Source organism: Chaetura pelagica, unplaced genomic scaffold (genome assembly GCF_000747805.2).
Source record: "Chaetura pelagica isolate M959 unplaced genomic scaffold, ChaPel_1.0 scaffold230, whole genome shotgun sequence".
In the NCBI taxonomy this organism is placed as follows: domain Eukaryota; kingdom Metazoa; phylum Chordata; class Aves; order Apodiformes; family Apodidae; genus Chaetura; species Chaetura pelagica.
Genome location: NW_009951955.1, coordinates 223,378 through 238,941, shown reverse-complemented (window position 1 = coordinate 238,941; position 15,564 = coordinate 223,378). Strand labels below are relative to the sequence as shown.

The 15,564-nt window shown below is 50.0% G+C and overlaps 1 protein-coding gene across 1 annotated transcript in view; it reads right to left on the bottom strand.

Moving 5' to 3' along the window:
• The window catches only part of CALN1 (calneuron 1), a 110,058-nt gene that overhangs the window by 67,784 nt on the left and 26,710 nt on the right, over positions 1-15,564 (bottom strand). The gene's annotated exons all lie outside the window — the stretch shown is intronic.

The following is a 15,564-nucleotide window of genomic DNA, read 5'->3' as shown; positions in this document are numbered from 1 at the left end:
CCATTCCCTCTTGTCCCATCCCTTGTTCCTGGGGAGCAGAGCCCGACCCCCCTGGCTCCAACCTCCTCTCAGCAGCTGCAGAGCCAGCAGGTCTCCCCTCACCTCCTTGTCTCCAGGCTGGACACCCCCAGCTCCCTCAGCTGCTCCTGCTCACACTTGTGCTCCAGCCCCTTCCCCAGCTCCCCTGCCCTTCCCTGGACACGCTCCAGCCCCTCAAGGCCCTTCTTGTCATTGGGGACCCAGGACTGACCCCAGGATTTGAGGTGCAGCCTCACCTCATGCATGGATGCTTCTGTATGCAGATGGATACACCACCACCCACACACTGCCCATTTCCAGTGCCAAATACCATTGCAAAATCATTCATTCATTACACACTGAACTTGGCTCCTTTCTGCAGCATCTGCCTTGGTGTGCTTTAGGTGACCCACCCTGATCTACAGCAAGGTCTCCCTGCACACAGCTGCACAGCAAACCTCAGGTCTCCAAGCCCCTCAGCCTGTGTGAAATGCAGATTTGCTTCATGTCACACAGGCAGATCAAGCACCAATTTTCTCCAAAAAACCCTCAGTGAACAGGAGCACCTGGGTGCTGACTCTGAAGGGTGTGGAGCTCTGCAGTCAGAGCCTGGTTGTGCATGTTCAGCCTTATCTGACACGTGTGGATGTGCCTCTTTTAAACCTTGGAAACAGAGAATCCCAGACTGGTTTGGGCCGGAAGGGACCTGCAGAGATCACCCAGTCCAACCCCCTGCCATGGGGGACACCTCCCACTAGACCAAGTTGCTCCAAGCCCTGAACATTTCCAGGGTCACAAGCCCCTCCCCAGCTTTCCTGGAGCCCCTTCAGGCACTGGAAGCTGCTCTAAGATCTCCCTGGAGCCTTCTCTTCTCCAGGCTGAACACCCCAACTCTCCCAGCCTGTCGTTACAGGAGAGGTAGGTGCTCCAGCCCTCAGATCACCCCCTGCTCCAGCTCATTGCATCATACCTAGGCAATTTCCACCTCCTCCTCACAGCATGTCTCTTGTTTAGAATTTCCACAGCAATAAACAGCCCCAGATCAATACAAATGCTGATAAAAAGGAATCACTTCCATCCTTCCTCCTCAGCCTGGCTCAGATCCAGGCCTCTTACTTTGTTTTGCTGTTTAGTTCTGGCACATCCCCCCAGCCCTCCCCAGCCCCCCTTCCTGAAGGGCCCCCCACCACAGGGCCCTGTGCAACCACCACCTCAACAGCTCAGAGCAGTCCCCACTCCTCACACACCTCTCAGCCTGAAGCTCCACCACCAAGTTCCCCAGACTGTTGCAAATATCAAAGAGAGGAATTTTAATTTCCTTCCCTATGAAGACAGGCTGAGGAAGTTGGGGTGTCCAGCCTGGAGAAGAGGAGGCTACGTGGTGACCTTATAGCAACTTTCCAACACCTGAAGGGGCCCTACAAGAAGCTGGGGTGGGGCTTTTGACACGGGGGTGTAGTGAGAGGACAAGGGGCAATGGTCTGAAGCTTAAAGAGGGGAGATTCAGGTTGGACATTAGAAAAAAGTTCCTTTCTGTGAGGGTGGTGAGATGCTGGAACAGGTTGCCCGGAGAAGCTGTGGCTGCCCCATCCCTGGAGGTCTTCAAGACCAGGTTGGATGGGGCTTGGAGAAACCTGAGCTAGCAGGAGGTGTCCCTGCCCATGCAGGGCAGTTGGAACTGGATGATCTTTAAGGTCCCTTCCAACCCAAACCAATCTATGGTTCTATGATTCTAACCTAGGAGCCTGTTTACTGGAAGGGGTTTGGTTGGAGGGGGGAGAGAAAGAGGAGCTGATTTCTTAGTTTTGGTTAAACAGTCTTTGTTGTGGAGAGGAAAGCAAAGGATGCTTTATCATTTCTCTTCTTGGGAATGAGGGCCTGCTGAAATGTTGCTCAGGGAAGGTTCATCTTCAGCATTTCACTGGAGAAGAGGGAGGAAAAACTCAGCAGGTTTTTTTGGGGGAAAACCCACCCTGCCAGTAATTAAAACACATTCCATTCTTTATCGGGAAACAGATTGGATGGAAGAAGTTTGGCCAGTCCTGGGCAGCTCAGGCATCCAACCTCAGACAAGAAGAGACTCTCAGTCCTGCCATGGCTGTCCCGTGTGTCCTCTGGGGTATGGGAGCCCCCACCACAGGGACCTGATGGCTGGGAGCACCATAACCCACCAGGGAAGGGTTTCAGTGATGACTTTGCCAACAGGTCGTTCAAAGCTTTACGATTCCAAGGCTGCTCCTATACCACCCCCAGCTCAAAGTCCAGCTCCTGCCTTGACTGTCCCTCTGCATTCCCAAAGGTTGCTCCAGTTCCCATGTGCTGTGGGGAACATCTTGGTGACAGGCCAGGACACCTCTGCCACCCTCTGCTTCACCTCCACCCCAGCTCCTGTTATCAGAACGAGACAAGATCCATTTGTAATTCAGCCAAAGATCGCAAACCAGGAAGATCCTCTTCGCCCACTGAATATTGGGCCAGATCTGTAATATCCACATTTTTGGGCTCAGGTAGGCATCAGCTAGGACTTCTTTAAACTTAAATGCTTCACCTTGTCTCCCTGCCAGCCCGAGCTGGTGTGAGTTCAGTGATGTGAGAAGCTGGGGAGGCGGCTCCAGGCGAGCCCGGCTGGAAGCACCAGCACAAAATGCAACGAGCCTTTGGAGCAGGAACAAATCCCATTAGGCACTGCCAGCTGTAGGGAAATCTATTTTCATACTCTGTGCTGAAAGCTCAAGTGCAGTAAATATTACATCTAAATCGATTAATTTTCAAACAAACTTTTGACAGCTGAAGACGAAAGAACTAAAAATAATGCAGGGAGCCAAGGAGGCCTTAGAGATGATAAAATCTGAGTCTACCTTCAGAGAAGTTTACATGTGGGTTAGGCTGATGCAGATGACATGAATTGATCAGCTCTGCACGGGGCTCTCTGTGCCAAGGCCTGCCCTGTGTCCTCTCCAGGCACAGGGTTCCAGCAACACCTTGTCAGTCCTGCAGCCTTGGAGCCTCAGTCCCAGGAGGAAACCCCACACATCTGGAATCTAGATCATTTCAGACACCTGAACTTTTGACCAAGCCTGAAAACACCCTTCACACATCAACTCCTGACCCCAAATGCAGCTTTTTTCCAACCCACTCATCACTCTATAAATACAACTTGTGCAGAGGTAGATTTGAGAGCTATTTATAGGTTGAACACGTTGTACAAGAAGTAGCTATGACCTCTGTCAGTGCCTCCTCTTTATCCTTCCATGCAACACCACCTCCTAATCAGCTTTTCTTTCTAGTGACTCCTTCTCATGGGTGCTGCCCTGCTCAGCACCCTGGGTGGGAGCCACAGGCCTGAGCACCCTCCCCAAGTGCAGCCCCCCCAGCTGGCACTGCCCAAGAACCAGTCCCAAATAGGGTTCCATGAACCTGTGGCACCCTGGCTGGTCCTCACTTTTATTTCCAGCTGTTATATTTCATTACCCACAGCTAAAAATACATCATCACTTTCCCCATATGCCTTTCCCCAAGAAGTCACCATGGCAACTGATGTTCTTGGCTCAGAACTGGGAGCCAGCGTGGTCCATGGAGTAAATCTCTCAGCAAAGGGAGAATCTTTGAGACCTGTTCCACTTCCACTGGAAGCTGCTCTGCATGGGGGTGCATCAGCCTGGTCAGGGAACCCAAAATTCTGGTTTGTCTTGAAAAAGAAGATTAACAGGGGGAGTGGGTGTCAAAGTGATGCTGCCCCAGCAGCTGCCTCTCCCCTTGCCTAGCCTGGGTGGCAGCAGAGCCTCTGCACCCACCCAAGCACCTGTGCTTGGATCCCACCTCCCCTGGGGTGTGAGGAAATGCTGGTATTTATTTCCCTTCCCACCATATAGCACTTTCTTTTAGTCCCAAATGGAGGCAGCAGACCCAGAATTCTGTTAGAGGGGAAAAGGGGAAAAAGGAAGAGAAAACAGGGAAAGATTTAGAGGTTGCCCATGTTGCTGGTGATGACAATGGGCTAAGCCTCAGAGGGGCCAGGCTGGGACCTGAGTGCTCTTCACTGGGCCTCAGTTTCTCCAGTTCCTGGGAACCATAAGGCTGCTCCTCTATACTACATAAGGTACCACAGAATACTGCAGAATACATAGAATCCTAGACTGGTTTGTGTTGGAAGGGACCTTAAAGACCATCCAGTCCCAACCCCCTGCACGGGCAGGGACACCTCCCACCAGCCCAGGCTGCTCCAAGCCCCATCCAACCTGCCCTTCAACACTGCCAGGGATGGGGCAGCCACAGCTTCCCTGGGCAACCTGGGCCAGGCTCTCACCACCCTCATAGGAAATAATTTCTTCCTAATGTCCAACCTAAATCTCCTCTCTTCCTGTTTTAATCTATTCCCCTTGTCCTCTTGTCCTTGTCAAAAAAGTCCTTGTGAAAAGCCCCTCCCCAGCTTTCCTGGAGCCCCTTCAGGCACTGGAAGCTGCTCTAAGGTCTCCCTGGAGCCTTCTCTTCTCCAGGCTGAACACCCCAACTCTCCCAGCCTGGCTCCAGAGCAGAGCTGCTCCAGCCCTTGGATCATCTCTGTGGCCTCCTCTGGACTCACTCCAGGAGCTCCAAGAACAAGTGTGTGTATATAAACTACACACTAATGCTCCTTACACAATATAAAAATACTTCCTCAACAGCCATTGACTATGAGCACCACCCAACTGTTTTGCTCCCAGAAGGAATTCCAACAGGAATGGCAAAGCAACCTGCTGTGGAGGAAGAGACGTGGCAGATGGACCATCCACCCTGCTCCTCATGGACCATCTCTGGAGTGAGTGAGGGGCCAGAGGGGCTCAGCAGGGCAGCTTTGTTAATGATCTTAAAGAGGGAGCAGCCACAACAGTAATTCCATTCCCAAATGATACAACCCTGGGAAGAATTTCCAGGGCAAAATGTCCAGTGAGAAGGAAAGAGGCCTTGGTGAGGCAGCTGGGGCTTGGGAGCAGCAGGACCTTGCTGGAGCCAGAAGGGAGGTGGACCTGGAGGAACATTCTCTGGGAGGTTCAGTCCCAGGTGTTCCTCCAGGATTTGTGTTCCCTGGGAGCAGAGAGCACAGTGATCACTTCTCAGAGATACCTGAGCATTCCCAAGCTGTGCATGGGGGATGTTGCTTTTAGTTCAATCCCCATCTTCCCTCACATTTAGCAGCTGCACCTTCTGGCTTCCCTGTCATGGAGCACCCAGCTGTCCCATTACCCTCATTCCTCTGGGAGGAAGAAAGGTAAAATCAGGAAAAAGGATGATTTTTTTTTTCTTCTACCACCTTCCTGAAGGGCACAAATAAGGCTGCTGTCAGAGCCAGACCTGACACCCAGCCTGGTAAGACATGAACTCTCTCCATCTGCACCCAGAGACAAGGTCCTCATCCATCTGCTCCAGCCCTTCCCTCCACACCCTCTCCACACTCCTGGGCCAAGCATGAGCTCATGCTCCCATTTCCTGCTCATCCCTTCTCCCCACTCAGCAGCAGGTTCATTCACAGATATCTCCCCTCTGACTGGCAACAAGACACCACCATCATTATTTCTCTTTTCCTCCCTGGATGGGAACAAATCCCTGTTCTCCAGGAAACAAATTCACCTTCCGTGTCCACCAACCCACCTTGGGGCACTGCAGATGGTTCCAGGTTATTTCACTGGGGAAAATATCAGCAGAACTAATTTTGTAACTGGAACTACCACACCCTGAGTGCACAGTCATTGCAACCCAAGTCCTGGATGGTTATTTCCATCTGTATGGGAAGAGGAGAAGCACCAGCACCTGGAATCTTGCAACTCAGCTCAGTCACTAAATTGCAGGTTTGGGCACTAAAGTACAAACTGAATTATCTACAAGGTGCAAATTGCAAGGCCTTGGGTGAACTGTTAAGAGAGTCTTATAACTACTACAGCTTTTTTTTTTTTTTTTAAATTGAAACTTCCAGCCCTCCAGCTGCTCTTCTTATGCCTGTGGGTTTTCTGGGGTTTTTGGGGGGTTTTTTGCTTGTTTTTTTTTTTTCCATAAAATTGCAACAAAGTGTCAAAATAATGACATTTTTCATTTAATGGAAACAACACCCCTGCCCCCCAAATTATTCCTGTTGAAAGTGTTGAAATATTTCACTTGGTTATTCTCAACCTCAGCAGAACAGTTGAGCACCCCCAGGCCAAACTCCTTCCCTGTCACCTGGAGCCCATCTACCCCATCAGCTGCAGCTGAGGCTCACGTGCCAAGTCCCACTGGTGTCATCAAAACCAAGCAAGAACCAGGGGAGGAGCAGTGGGGAGAAGGGGCAGAAGGGGGGGAAAAGGAGGGAGAAGGGAGCAACTCCAAACAATGAAAGATCACACCATGAAAGCAGATAAATCTAAGCTGCACGTTACCACTTTACAACTAAAGAACCTGATACTAGAATAACGAGAGAATAAATTTCCACCGTTTTCCAAAGCAACCTCAATCTTCTCTTATACTAATTCTTTTGATTAGGAAACAATCTTTATCCTTCCCTCATCCTTAACCTACAGCAGGCACAAAACATTTGCCCTTCCACCACTTCCAAGAGCCTCATGCACAGGACGTGCTCTCCTGGGAAGAGCTGACCCACCAAGAGAACTGTTCAGTTTCACAGTAATTCTTTTAAGCTGCCTAGACAGAAACCTATAATATCTAGGAGCTGCTGATTTAGTTTATTGACATCAATAGTCAGTTCATCATCAGAAGTGAAACATTTGCAGGCCATAAATAGGCAATGAGCTCTGGGCTCTACCCTGAAGCATCTCAGAGAAGGAGAGTGATTTGATTTGAGATTGCTTAGGGACGGCTCATTCACGTTGAAGAGATAATGGCTGCCCACCTTTTGTTCTTTTTAATATATATAATTTGCATCCTGCACTGATTTACTGCTCGAAGAGGCTTCATACATTTCTTAGCAAAATGAGAGCTTCAGGCTGCAGCCCTGCCTGGCAGTAACTGAGTAGGAAATACAACCTCACCCATCAGCTGCAGCTCTTCCCTCCACTTTGCAAAGGTGGCTTAATTAGACTTTGAGCACTCTCTGTTGGAAATTTACTGCCCAATATTCAAACATAGGTACCTGCCATTTAGAATAATGTCCTGGAACCAGCTTTGCAGAGGCCCATTTGTTACAAGCATCTCAAGCACCCAGAGAGCTGGCCCTGCCAAGGATGATAAGTTGGCGTCTTTCTTCCCAGCGCGGAACAGCCTCAGGTCAGGACAGGCAGTACCTGTGCTGAGTCCTACTGGGGCTCCACTGCTTCCCCACTCCCTCTGCCTTTAATTCACTCCCACATGGGTACCCAGTGGCACATTAAACCCAACTTAATATGTCGTTGCTAGGGTTATAATAAGGGCCAGAGAAACATCTCAGTCCCTGGCAGGGGCTGCTCAGGACTTTTGAGATGAGCCAGCAAACCTCCAAGTCTGCAGTGAGATCCTGCTCGTGGCTCTTCCACTGACTCCTGCAGGCAGGACAGAAGCAGCATCTCCAGCAGCCCTCTAGTCTCTTCCCACACAGCAGATTTATCACCTGGCTTTTGGATTTATTCCCCCTACTTGTTTCTCCTGAATCACCACCCGAGGTGAGCAACTGCCCCATGGAAGGACCCACGGTGTTGGTGATCTGCTGCTTTTCAGTTCACAGCTGCCTGCTCCTGGGCATTTTCTGTTCCCCAAGTCCCAGAATCCACCCCAGATAAAGACATTATTTCTCCTTAAAACCCAAGGTATCCATAACACATAAATTGCTTCACTGAGAGCATATCTTGTGAACATGAGCTCAGCAAAACAAACCTGACTTTCATGCACCTTCTCCAGTTCCCACTATTCACCCTTTGGGGGCTCAGGTCTATGAATTTCATTTTAAAAACAACAATCCTGGCTCAAAAGGAGGAAAAACACAGAGGAAGCACCATTTGGAAAGGAAACTTTCTGGGAAGTCAGCAATAATGCCAGAAATGCTGCTGTGGTCTGAGAGCCAGAGACAAATGATAATTTGTGCTGTTTATGCACAGAAATTCAACCCCTAATGCAGTGAATGGAATAATTATTTGTCTCCCTTGCTTTGGGCCAGTTTTTATTCCCTTATTTTCACCTCCAGTTGCACAGTGAACATGGGCAACTCTTCATCTTCTCAGGCTGACAATCATGACAGTCTCCGAACTCCACTGACCACTTTTACGTCTAAGTGACTTTCATACTTCTTCAAAACGTGAGAAGCCCCTGCCAGGCTGACAGGAGAGCTGGGCTGCACACCCTGCTCCTGATGACCTGAAGCCTGCAGCACCCCTGCTCCACCACCTGCTAATGACCCTGGACATGCCATTAGCCTGGAGAAGAGGAGACTCAGGGGGGACCTTCTCACTCTCTCCAACCACCTGAAGGGAGGTTGTGCTCAGGTGGGGTTGGGCTCTTTTACCAGGCAAGCAGTGACAGGGCAAGAGGGCCTGGCCTGAAGCTGCTCCAGGGGAGGTTTGGGTGGGATATCAGGAAGCACTTCCCCATGGAGAGGGTGATCAGACACTGGGATGGGCTGTCCAGGGAAGGGGTGGAGGCACCATCCCTGGAGGTGTTCAAGGCAAGGCTGGAGGTGGCACTTGGTGCCCTGGTCTGGAGATGTGGGGGTGCTGGTCATAGGCTGGGCTTGATGATCTGAAAGGTCTTTTCCAGCCTTGGGGATGCTGTGATGCTGTGTCAGCAGGCTGCAAGGACAGCCACGCAGCCCCCACGTGTGTCCTTCATTTGCTGTCTCAGGTTGCTCAAATAAACACCACGGCTGGTTCATCAAGGAGGGGCTGAGGTGGCAGCAGTTCTGGCCCAGCCTCCAGCTCCTCCTGTCCTTCTGTCGTTGTGGTGCTCACCTGGGCTCTGCACAGCATAACACAGCCAAGAGAGGATCTGACCCATCCTTGTTAACTGCTCACTAATTAGCTGCAAACACAAGACACCAGCTTGGGCAGCACGTGGGCACAAAATACTGTGACAAGACAGATGTGAGGGCCATGAGGTTGGTGAAGGGTTTAGAGGAGGAGCTGTTGACCTAGGCTGGGGCTCCCAGGCTGCAAGAACCATTAAGAGAGCTCAGGCTGCCCCAAGACACTCATCAAAAGCTGAACATTTGCTCCTGAGCGGGTCTGCAACCCTGTGCAAAGACAGAGGAGCTGCTGCTGGGGTCAGGCTGAGACACAAATGTCCTTCCTTAAATCCTGTCCCAAACACAGAGGTGCTCCTTCAGCTCACACTCTGCTGGTGGGATGTGGTCCAAGAGGCTGCCCCAGGAAAGGAAAAGGCATTTTCTGGATATTTTTTCCCTAAGTTCAGCTCCAAACGTCCACACCAGCCTCCCCCAGGATGTGTTGCCTAAAGACATGGTCACCAACAAGTCCCAGGCTTTTTCTGCTCCAAGCCATGCCCAGCCTGATTCCAGCCACAGGAATGGGACAGACATTCTGCAAAGACAGTTTAAAACACCCACCACTTGAAATGCAATCGTTGAACAGATTTCCTCTAGTGACCTGGAGACTTTATGTTCTGAAGGAGGTGAAGTGAAGCTCCTCAGCTCACTGAGCTATGGAGACACCTGCTCAGGATGCTCAAGATGTGAAAGATTTTGCCTGCAAATCCAGAGGGAGCTTTTACTTGTGAAGTGCTTAACAGCAGGTGCAGGAGAAACTGGTTTGGTTTTCATTTCATTATGTTTCTTTTGCAGAAAACAGGTCAAATACTGTATCACAAACCTTGCATCTTCCAAACATTGCAGGCAAGAGCTTGAAATATTTTTCTTTCTTTCTTTCTTTCTTTCCTCATTTGATTATTTGAACAAAACTACAGCTTCTACATATCAAAAGCATGTAAAAATAAAATATTCCTAAGAATAAATCTCTGCTCTTTTTTCTCTACCTGAAAGCAGGTCCTTGAGAATTCGATTGGAAAAGAATCCACCTTAAAAAGGATTTATTTACTCTCAAGCTTTCAAGATACTTTAAATGATGTTGAAGAATGTCTTTGTTTTCAATTTCTACCTTTAAGTAGCATTTTCTTTTTCTTTTTTTTCTGTCCCAAAAGTGGGGATGAGTTTGGCAGCTCCTTCTCTGGTGAAATGAAGAGAAACATTGCTGGTGTGATGGAACAGAAATGAGATTCAGAGCCTTTGTTATCACTGACTGTTCAGACTAGGACACCAAATAAAGGCAACCTAACTATTTTACAGGTCTTTTACCAGTGGCCTTCAACCAGTCTACAGGACACCACCCACCAGCCCAGAAGTGGCCTGGGGAGCAGAGCTGCTCATTTCTTGCAGTTACTGAGATGTTGCTTTGCCATGAATTTACTATTTCAGATATTTAATAGGATACAGGAAAAATATCACCAAAAGGAGGAATGAGATCATAGAATCACAGAATGGTGAAGGTTGGAAGGGACCCCAAAGATCATCGAGTTCCAACCCCCCTGCCATGAGCAGGGAACCACAAGCCCAGGCTGCACAAAACCTCATCCAGCCTGGCATTAAAAAGCTCCAGGGATGGGGCATCAACAACCTCCCTGGGCAACCCATCCCAGCTCCTCACCACCCTGAGAGTGAAGAATTTCTTCCTAAGATCTCACCTCAATCTCCCCTCTCTCAGTTTAAAACCATCACCCCTTGTCCTGTCACTGTCTTCTCTGATGAAAAGCCCCTCCCCAGCTTTCCTGGAGCCCTTTCAGGCCCTGGAAGGTGCTCTAAGGTCTTCCTGGAGCCTTCTCTTCTCCTGGCTGAACACCCCAACTCTCTCAGCCTGTCTTCACAGCAGAGCTGCTCCAGCCCTTTGATTATCTTCCTGCCCCTTCTCTGGACCCTCTCCAACAGGTCTGTATCTTTTTTGTGCTAAGGGCACCAGAACTGGACACAGCATTCCAGGTGGGATCTCACCACAGCAGAGCAGAGGGGCAGAATCCCCTCCTGGCCCTGCTGGCCACACTTCTGATGCAGCCCAGGACACAATTGCCCCTCTGGGCTCCAGTGCTCACTGGTGGCTCATGTTCAGCTTCTCATCTCCTCCCACCCCAAGTCCTTCTCCTCAGGGCTGCTCTCCAGCCCTTCTCCCCCCAGCCTGGATTGGTGCCTGGGGTTGTGCTGACCCAGGGGCAGGACCCTTGCTGAACTTCACGAGGTGGGCACTGGCCCATCTCTCAAGAGGACCTGGATAAAATTGTCAGCTATATTGACCTGAACCTGCCCAGGACACCCCCAGCAGCTCCAACCTGTTGACATGGTAGTTACAAGGAGTGGGATATCCCTCCTATGAGGAGATGGTGGCTCAGGTGGCCCAAATGGACCCATCACCGTGTTCCTTCCCATGATGTTCAGCAGAAAATGGCTCCTAAGGGTGGGGAGAGGGGTTGTGCCTTTCCCTGGCTGGTGTCTGTCTGTCTGTTGCTGCTCCTGCATCCTGTTTCCTTGCTGTAGGAGAACATGGTTCATGGAGGCAGGTTTGCCTTCTCTTGCCTCCCTGAGCAGGACCAGTGTGGTCTTCTCTGGTGGGGAAGTCATTACCAGCTGAGGAGCACAGGTTCTGTATTTGCATGTTTGTAATTCACCTTCATCATTATTATTGTTATTTCCTTAAAGCTATTCTAGGTGGGTTTTCTCCCCAACTTTCAAGTCGTTCTCCCTTGTTCCTCTCTTTATCTTCCCCTGGGAGGGTCGTGGGGGGATAACAGAGAGTGTCTGTTACCTGGTTATTGGCTAAAACCAGACTGTAACAGAGAGAGATCTTCTCTCTCTAGCCCAGGCTGCCCAGGGCAGGGGGGTAGTCCCCATTCCTGAGGGATTTCAGAGATCTGTAGATGTGGTGCTGAGGGACATGGGGCAGTGGTGGCCTTGGCAGGGCTGGGGGAAGGGTTGGACTGGATGATCTGAAAGGTCTTTCCAACCAGAACTATTCCATGATTGCACTCCATCATCTGCAAGAGCTGCTCTCTTACCTGAGCTCACTGTCCAAGATGCAGGTCCTTCAAGCCATGAGGTGACTCCTCACCACTAACCACAGCCTGCACTGTCCCCTCCCCCCAGTACCCACCCCCACTGGGCTGTGAACTGTGTCCCTTGACATGAATGGAAGGATCATAATGATCAGACACCCAAGAAGTGGAGGAAATGTGAATGGAGATAAGGCACCAAAAACGAGTGACAACAGACACCCCAACAATACAGGATGGCAAATGGCCCTTCTCTCCACCACCTTTTCTGGAAATGAACCTGGTTTTAGCCAGCCAGGAGGAGGATTTGATCATAGCTCCCCTTCCCTATGTGCTGGTTCCCAAACTGATGCCAACGTGAGCCCTGAACACAAGAGCTGCCTTCAGAAGTTTCTGTTCTTGAGAACAAGGCAGCAAAAGCTGAAAGCACAGGAAGTGTCTGCAGAGAGGATGGTTTAATTAGCTGGCTTGATATCAAACCTGAATGACTCCTGACATACAATTACTGTGCATTGTCTAAGCTTGAGACAACCATGTCACCTGCCCTTATCAACGTTTCACTCTGTGCTCACTTGGTACTTCAAAAGTGTATCACATGTTCACGTGCCAGTGGCCATTTCTGTACCTCCTGGTCCTTGGAACAAATGAACATTTCTAAAAATAACACCCAGTCTCATAACCTGAACACATAATCAAGTGCACAGGCTGCAGTTGCCTTCCAGAGTTGATATTAAAATTCAAATGTGTTCCTTCCAAGTATGGAGGAGTCCAGCTTAAGCAGAACTTGGGAGGAAATAAATTTACTCCTGGCCACCCATCTCTGCCTGGGAAGCAGAACAACACCTGAAGTGTGGGAACAGCCCTTCCCAGCATTGCCAGCCAGAGTGTGAAGGTGACCAAGGCAGCTACACCTTATCTATGTGACTTCAGGTGCTGTTGCCCTGATGAATCCCTAGGAGAGATGCTACCAGAATACAGGTTATGGCCAGAAACTCCTCTGAGCCCCTCCTTGTCCAACCTGCCTTGATCACTCTCCTCACATGCAGCCCTGGAGGGTCCCTCCATGGCCAGGCTGCATCCCTGTCTTTCTGGCACCCAGTGCACAAGTGTCATCCTTGTCCTCAGCAACCTGGTGCCACCTCCTTCCACCTGTTGCCTTTGAGTCATTTCCAATATATCCCCTTTTTCTCACGTCAGCCTCATGCTGCCCATTTTGGTTCTTTCCCTGATTTCTCCTCCATGGCTTCTCTGTCCAGCATGAGGGATTTGGGAGCTGATTCCCAGCTGTGGCTCCAAGCCTCCTCACCATCAGAAGCCCCAGCAGTTCTTCACACCAAAACCCATTAGGGATGGTGAGGTGTGATTAAGCCCAGACACACCTACCCTTGTCCTCTGCACCTGCCAGACCAGGGGGGGAAATCAGGATGAGAGACACAGCCCATTAGCAAGGTGGTAATCAAGTCTGCAGCCACCCTACTCTGAGCACACACCAGCAGGTCCATGTGTGGATGGGGGAGCAAATTCAGCAGGGAGGTAAATAAGTGACTGTCCTCTGAGTCACTGTGGAGGCTGGTGGGTGTTTCTGGGCACTACAAGATCCTGCTTTGCACAGAGGCACAAAGCTGAGGTTCTCCAAGATGCACGGGGTGGACAGATACCACCTGCTGTAATCATCGTGCAATTATAATTCGAATATACCTGCCTAAATATCTTAAATTATATAAGGAGCTTATTCATAAATCAGACTCCAATGCAGGCAAAAGCAAAACCCAACACTGGGTGCAGAGTGATTTATACACACAGGCAAAATAGATCAGTCTCCCATTTCTGGAAAAGGACACCAGATGTCTTTGACGTCATCTAAATTATCTCTATTTTTAAAAGTTACTCTTTTCCATTTGCTGCCAACTCAGAAAGTCCAGTTTGCCAGGATAATATATCTAGTGTGGATGAAGATTTCCAAACTTGAAGCATCGGTCTCCTAGCAACCGTAGTACTCTTTGTATTAAACTGAGCCCAGAGAAACTGTCATCTTCTGTAGCCTTTTATGCACCTAATCAGTGGATTTCCATTAAAGACACAATATTGGAAAAATGGAATTTAGGATTCTAGACACATACAGAATATCCACACACATATATTCCATATTCCCTCCTCAGAAGGACAGAGTATTTATAGTAGGTAGCCATGTCAGGGAAATTTGTGGCATATCTTATTCATGCAAGGAAGGAGATAAGAAATGAGGAGCTGGATGTAACAAAGGGTGCAGCAAGAGCCAAGGAGGAAAAAAAAATACCATGGAAAGAACTTTTTCCTCCACCTGGGTCGGATTCAAGTGGTGGCCTTTAGGCAGTGGGCAGGGGTGAGATAAAAGCAAGCCTCCCTTTTCTTGCCTACTTCCAGCCCAGCACTGAAAGAGCCATTTGCTGCCTCCCTTTCTCCAAGCCTACAAGAGTTCTGGAAAGGGCTTTTGACTCCCACATTCACATCTGCTTCTTCCAGCCCTGCACAGAAGCTCCCTGGTAGGCTTCCCTGGGGTAAATAACACTCCAAGGTGCTTCAGAGCACGTGGAACTCCTTTGAATGTAGGATGGATCACACAAAGCAACTTCTGTCCCTGAGGAGCTCGTGTGCTGCCTACCCAGCAATTCTGGGCATTTTCCTTCACAAGCATAGAGAAAACTTCAGGAAACAAAATGGAAACATGTCTTCTCACACAGCAGGTTAATACAGAGAGTCTAAAGTTGGTTTCTTTTCTCCTCGCATTCCTCAGGGCTCTGGTCCCACCTGAAGACCAAGCTGTAACATCTAACCTTGACCCCTGGGACTCAGCCAGAAAGGGGCTTGACGTGGCTGAGATCTCCATCCTCCCTGACCTCAGCATGAGCAGGACCAGAGCCACGGGGTCTGCACATACAAGGACAAGGAAACAGGCCCTCAAAATGAGGATCCTGGTGACTAAATCCCATCAGGAGTGAGGGCAGAGAGCACATTTCCTTACCCTGAAACCATCTGAATTGACACTCTGGACTGAAAGGAGGAGCTCGCTCCTGGAGCCACATCCCACATCACCAGGCAGCTGAGAAAACCTCCTGGTGTTCCCATGCAGTGACTGCTGCAGGTCACGCAGACTTCCAGAGCAGCAGCTTATTGCTCCCCAAGCACCACAACTGCCTCAGGAAGGGATGCAAGCAGAGCTTCAGAAGAAGCTTCAGTCCAGAGGAGGCCACAGAGATGCTGGGAGGGCTGGATCAGCTCTGCTCTGGAGCCAGGCTGGGAGAGTTGGGGTGTTCAGCCTGGAGAAGAGAAGGCTCCAGGGAGACCTTAGAGCAGCTTCCAGTGCCTGAAGGGGCTCCAGGAAAGCTGGGGAGGGGCTTGGGACAAGGGCAGGGAGGGATGAGACAAGGAGGAACAGTTTTAATCTAGGAGAGGGGAGATTGAGTTGAGATCTTAGGAAGAAATTATGTGCTGTGAGGGTGGTGAGACCCTGGCCTAGGCTGCCCAGGGAAGCTGTGGCTGCCCCATCCCTGGCAGTGTTGAAGGGCAGGTTGGATGGGGCTTGGAGCA